The sequence below is a fragment of the Toxorhynchites rutilus genome, chromosome 2 (genome assembly GCF_029784135.1).
Source record: "Toxorhynchites rutilus septentrionalis strain SRP chromosome 2, ASM2978413v1, whole genome shotgun sequence".
Taxonomy (NCBI): Eukaryota; Metazoa; Arthropoda; class Insecta; order Diptera; family Culicidae; genus Toxorhynchites; species Toxorhynchites rutilus.
The window spans coordinates 4,254,313-4,260,891 of NC_073745.1; the positions used below are offsets into that span (position 1 = coordinate 4,254,313).

The 6,579-nt window shown below is 39.0% G+C and overlaps 1 protein-coding gene across 3 annotated transcripts in view; it reads right to left on the reverse strand.

Moving 5' to 3' along the window:
• Window positions 1–5,068, reverse strand: part of LOC129766408 (sodium-dependent serotonin transporter) — a 139,892-nt gene extending 134,824 nt beyond the window's left edge. Inside the window, exons 1-2 of one of the 3 annotated variants that reach the window (XM_055766936.1) lie at window positions 4,935–5,068; window positions 4,671–4,802 (exon numbers count right to left, since the gene is read on the reverse strand). The gene's annotated coding sequence lies outside the window, so the exon portion shown is untranslated. Of the gene's footprint in view, window positions 1–4,670 lie in introns of all 3 variants that reach the window. The other 2 variants (XM_055766937.1, XM_055766934.1) reach the window with 2 other exon arrangements.
• Between the last annotated feature and the right edge of the window lie 1,511 nt (window positions 5,069–6,579).

The window sequence follows — 6,579 nt, forward strand, 5'->3', positions numbered from 1 at the left end:
AATCATTAGACGCGCATTTTTTTATTTGTTTGTTAGGGTGACCATTTCCAGTTCAGGGTGGTTCGAAAAATCTTTTTGCCAAAAATGACTTTTTTCAAAAATTCATAACTTTCGAACCGCTGGACCAATTCAGATGTTCGACATATTAAATTAAAGCCATTTAGCTCCTTTTTGGAAAAATACTACAGTTGCGGAAAATTTTAATTATGTTTTTGTTATTATTGATTGTATTTGTTTTTTTTATAGTTTTCTCGGGTCTCGGGACCAAAGGCGCTATATTTTTTTTATATTTTTTCTGGAAAGCTGAAGAATTTTTCACATAACATATACCGAAACCAAGGAGGTGTTTTTTTTTCGTTTTCGAGTCATGATTTTTCAAAGTTAACCGATGGTCCGAAAAATCATTTTTCCCATTTTTTTCCACTACAAAAAATCATAACTTTTGATCTACTAGACCGATGCAGATGATCGATATACCAAATTAAAGCTAATGAATACCAGAGAGGTGTTGTTTTTCGTTTTTAAGTTATGATTTTTCAATGTTAACATGTTTTCAGTTTTTATTTAATATTTTTATGCAACTAGACTGGATGTATGTAATTATAATCTAATTAATTGGGAAGTGTGTATTTTTTCAGCTTTAATTTGATATGTCGATCGTTTGAATCGGTTCAGTAAAGGGTGTGTCACATCAAATTGCATCACGGAAAAAACGCTGTAGAAATTCGCCCAGTAGACCGATCCTTTTGAAAATTTTGGACAGTAAAATAAAAACTATTAAGCAACTTTTGGCATTTTCTTTTTATTCATACTTCGAGCCCAAGCCCGTATGATCGCACCTTCCTCTTTACCCCGTCCATAAGGTTCTGTACAACGTCAGGTTGTAGTTTTTTTTGAACAGAAATCCATTTTCTCTTGAAGTCCGCCTCCGATTTGACAACTTTTGGGTTCTTCCGGAGGGCCTGCTTCATAATCGCCCTATATTTCTCTATTGGGCGAAGCTCCGGCGCGTTGGGTGGGTTCATTTCCTTTGGCACGAAGGTGACCCCGTTGGCTTCATACCACTCCAACACGTCCTTTGAATAGTGGCACGAAGCCAGATCCGGCCAGAAGATGGTCAATAGTGGTAGTAAGCGCTTCTGTAGGCACTCCTTAAGGTAAACCTGCCCGTTTACCGTGCCGGTCATAACGAAGGGGGCGCTCCGCTTTCCGCAAGAGCAGATCGCTTGCCACACCAAGTACTTTTTGGCAAACTTGGATAGTTTCTGCTTGCGAATCTCCTCCGGAACCACCAATCCACCAATCTCCTCGAGTTTTCGTCGTTTTGTATCAACCGTCTAGAGGAACGCGCTCAAGTTGATGCTATCTACACCGACATAAAAGCCGCTTTCGATCGAATTGACCATCGCATCCTACTGAGAAAACTATCCCGTCTTGGTGCTTCCGACGAATTCATCAACTGGCTGAGATCATACCTGTCTAGAAGAACGCTCCGTGTCAAGCTCCTGTCTCACACTTCATCACCGTTTGCTGTTTCTTCGGGTGTTCCGCAAGGCAGCAATCTTGGACCACTGCTGTTCGCGATCTTCTATAACGATGTGTCGCTTATTCTAGCATGTGACTGTGTGTCGATATATGCAGACGACTTGAAAATCTATCTAGCCATCGAAACCCTCGAGGATTGCCGACGGTTACAGAGCCTGCTTGAGTTGGTGTCGCCTGAACAAACTAACTATCAGTATAAATAAATGTGTCATCATGAGTTTCCATCGAAAAAGACAACCAACTATATTCGACTACACGATCGATGATATTATCTTGGAGAGAGTCAGTCAGGTCAATGACTTGGCCGTAACTCTCGACCCTAAGCTCACTTTCGACGCACACCGATCTGCATTGATATCCAAGGCCAATCGTCAGCTTGGGTATTTCGAGAATCTCTAGGGACTTTACTGATCCCTACTGCCTGAAATCTCTCTTCTGCTCGCTTGTTCGGCCGATTCTTGAAACCGCATCTGTAGTATGGAGCCCGTACCAACACATGTGGATCGTCAGGATTGAACGGATTCAAAAATGGTTCATCCGTAGAGCGCTTAGGAATCTGCCTTTGCGTGACCCGCGGAACCTGCCGTCATATACAGCTAGATGTCGCTTACTGAACTTGAATACTCTTGAGCGTCGTAGGCGTATTCAACAAGCCACCTTCGTTGCCAAACTTCTTTGTGGTGAAATCGATGCGCCTAACTTGCTCGAGAAGATGAACTTTCGCGCTCCCAGTAGAATTCTACGATCCTCGTTTTTGCTGCAACCACTTGCACATCGTTCATCGTATGGTCAACATGAGCCGGTCACGGAAATGATCAGAACCTTTTCATCCGTAGAGCAGTTTTATGACTTTGGAGAATCATCACTACGCTTCAGAAACCGAATTGAGAATCCCGATGTGTTTAATGTTATGTTTTTGTTCGACTATTATACTAATTTTTGTTCATTAAGACGATTTTGTCAGATGAATGTTATATCTAAACAAATAAACAAATCTTACCGATGTCCCGATGTGACAACTCCGGATTCTCGAAATGAGTGCACAGGATTAATTCACGACGCTCTTTTTCGTGCGACGACATTTTTCCAAATTTACGAAAAATTGACAGTGAAGCATGACCAACGTGATCTATACACTCTTATCTGATTATAAGCGAAAGCTGAAGATATAATTCCTAAAAATTAAATTTCTACAGCGTTTTTTCCGTGATGCAATTTGATGTGACACACCCTTTAGTTCACAAGTTATGAATTTTTGAAAAATGTTATTTTTGGAAAAAAGAGGAAAAAGTCAATATTTCGGATCACCCTAAAATAAAAATGGGCATTCTAACAAAAAATAAAAATACGAGTCTAATAGTTTGCGATAAAGAACGAAACTATCACTTTAACGGAAATCTGAGAACCACTATATCGGTTTGACATGAAATGACTGTATATTTAGTGATTTTTCTAAAAATCAAGCTGAAGAAGGATCGGACCCGATTATAGGCAGTATGCATTTTTTCCACCATATAAAAGAATAAAAAAAATAGAAAGAAAACACATTTTTCACATAATAATACATAAATCCGGAATCTTTCAGGAGGTAATAAATAATCACACTTGGTGACAAAAATCCTTCTACGCAAAGGGTCAAATTTCACAAATGACTGAGCTATTGAACTTTCCGTGTTTAGAGCTCGGCTCTAATTCAAAAAGTATGCTACACAAGACGATTATTTGCTACCATTTGGAAGATTTGAAAGATGAGAAAAATCGTTACCGTTAGGAAACATGCAAATTAGAGGATTTAAGTAACATTTTAGGAATGAAAAAACTTTAAGTAAGTTATTAAGATCTATGGTGTCATTGGTGTTGTTTATTAGGATGGCAGCGAAAATGGTCATGTCAAATTTCAAAAACCGACCATGTACATTTTGTTTATTGGTCCAAAAAATGATCTGTGCGAAATTTCAGCTCAATCGGACATGATTCAGAGGTGCCTCAAAGCACTCAAAGTTTTGATTTTTTCATCCTCGAAAATCTTCCAAGGGGGGAGTAAACGAAATTTGGGAAAATCGATTTTTTTTTCGATGCCAAATGACTTTAAAATGCATCAAACGTCGAGATCTGGTGTCATCTCGGAAAAAAATTTTTGGCCGAAAATCGACCTTCTGGGACTTAGCCTGAGTGGCAATGAAGGTATGGAAAAAAAATAATTATCGAATTTGAAGAACCGACCATGTACATTTTGTTTATTGGCCCAAAAAATGATCTGTGCGCAATTTCAGCTCAATCGGACATGATTTAGGGGTGCCTCAAAGCGCTCAAAGTTTAGATTTTTTTGATCCTCTAAAAAATTTGACCTTTTAAGATTTTCGGGGATGAAAAAATCAAAACTTTGAGTGCTTTGAGGCACCCCTAAATCATGTCCGATTGAGCTGAAACTTTGCATCGATCATTTTTTGGACCAATAAACAAAATGTACATGGTCGGTTTTTGAAATTCGATGATGAAATTTTTCCCATACATCCATTGCCACCCTAGTGTTCATATTAATTTTTTCACAAAAATGCATAATAAACATGATTGTTTCTATTAACCAAATTTAAGCCTCCAATAGCGAAAATGAGTTGAGAAATTTTAATAAACTGATGCCGATGTTTGTTCAGCGTCTTCTCACTTTTTGAATTTTTCTTCATGTGCTAAATAAAACTTCCACAAGATTTCAACCAGAGCAGAATGAATATAACTAAACCTGCAGAACTATGAATAACACAATTTGTATTCCAGTAACGATTGATGGTTCAGAAGGTTATAACATAAAAAAAATAAATCACCTAAATACGACAGTTACACTCGAAAATGCAAGAATGCGCTCAAAAATACTCCATCGAAACTATCGAGACAGACTGTGTGGCAAAACCTATCCGATCAACAATTAGACAATTAGCGAGGGCAGCATTCCGGGGTTCGCGAGTCAACTGATAGAAAAATGACAAATTGCTTTATTGTCGCTATTATGCTGAGCGGGTGCACACATTCGCCGGCGGCAAACGGCGCCAAAACTCGACCCCAGAATCGGACCAGCTAAGAATGAATAGTAGTCGTTCACTTTGATAGATCTCGAGGGTTGTATTTACTTTTAATTAGGGCCTTTCTTCGCCGTGATGGACAAATTCGGTGGCACTTCCTAGCGTCTGTTGGGACAGCACTCCATGCAAATATTCACTCAATTCTATTTTCGCCGACCATGATCAACAGTTTTTTTTCATCTAACGATGTGCAAATAAAAAGTATTTTCAATTCACCATTAGTGAAAAAAGATAGTGTTCCGTTCACAATAATCACTTGTTTCATACGAAATTATTCATTTCCAATAAAACCAATAGGAATCCAAATATTACCATAGTGAAAGCACTAACTGAAAATTTAAAAAGTATCTTCAGAATAACTCCTTCACTCTAACCGACGGAGAGAGAAGGATTAGCGAACACAGGATACGATGGGAAGAGCCAAGTCCGCACGGTTTGGCTGCACGTCGACGACTGACTGAAATCTGTGCGAAACAGTGACTTAAAAACATCCGTCGAAACGCAGTAGGCACGGGAAAAAGTGGTGCCTGTTGCTTCTTCTGCTGGTGGTTAAACACGAAGGAGACCCCTGTGGGAGCAGAATTTTCCTCCTGAGCGCTAGAGAGTTAGTTCGTTCTTCTTATTCGGGGGCTCGTTCCTTGGCGCCAACCGATGTCGGTAGGCAAACCATGAGATAACCACACCGTATCACAAACCCGCCGCCCGTATCAATCCAAGAATGGCTTTGTTCGGCCGAACGCATCGTGTCGTGATGATCTGCTGCTGCTGTTGGTGATGTATATGGGAGAGGAGGGACACCCAGGAGACCAAGCCTTCGGAAAGTGCTACGATACCGATATTGTGTTAATTTTCCTTTTTGCTATTCCTCTGCGCTCTCCCCCGCTATCGTGTTGATTTGAATATTTCACAAATTTCCGCGACTATCGAGAAGAAATTGTTATAATTAATGATTATGGAGTAAAAAGTAGAGATTTATTGTTTGTTCAGGAACGCTTGGTAGTTTGTATCATTAGATGACCATGCGACTCCTGAAGTACTAACTAGTATTTTAAGACACTATTTTTTAGTTTCTCTATTATTTATCAATTTCATCCTTCCAATTTCGCCTATTACTTTGTTTTGTAATAGATTAAAAAAAACAGGAAGTGGGTTATATCTATGGTATAACCGCAATGGTGACGTAGGACTATCGTTGATTCAGTGATCATTTGTTTGAAGTTGAATCTGAATCCATTCTGAATGAAAAATAAATGAATATTCGAGGGACTTCGAAAACGAGCGCGTTACGTTAGAGGTACAAGGTTTTATGCATCCAATATTGGATACGAAAATATCCTACTGATGAGGAAGAATAATCTTCAGACGCTTTCCTGCTAATTGCCCTTGATTGAAAAATCACAGAACGAAATGTATTTGGTCGCAGTGTTATATGGTTGGAAAACATTAAAATAAACTCTTTCGCTTGCATGTTATTTTCAAAGCCAAGGGGAGCTGGCAGATTATTTTGCAGCAGCGATATCTTTCCGGATTCTGCTCGAAGTCCATCACCAGTTGTTAATGCTAACTCGATGACCACCAGTTAATTGCACTTGATTGAAACATCACAAAACCAATTGTATTGTATTTTAAACCAATTGTATTTGGTCGCAGTATTATATGGATAGAAAACGTTAAAATAAACTCTGATAATTGCACTTGATTGAAAAACACAAAAACAAATGTATTTGGTCGCAGTGTTATATGGTTAGAAAACATTAAAATAAACTCTTTCGCATGAATTTATCAATTCCCAGGGGAACTGGCAGAATATTTTTCAGCAACGATAATATTCTTCCGGAATCTTCTCGATGCAGGATGGCGTTTAAACGAAAGAAGTTCCGCACGTATATATGTGTGTGTGTGTGTCGGCTGCTTTGATATCTCAAACGGAACCGTTTTTCGGTGCTGATACTCTCTC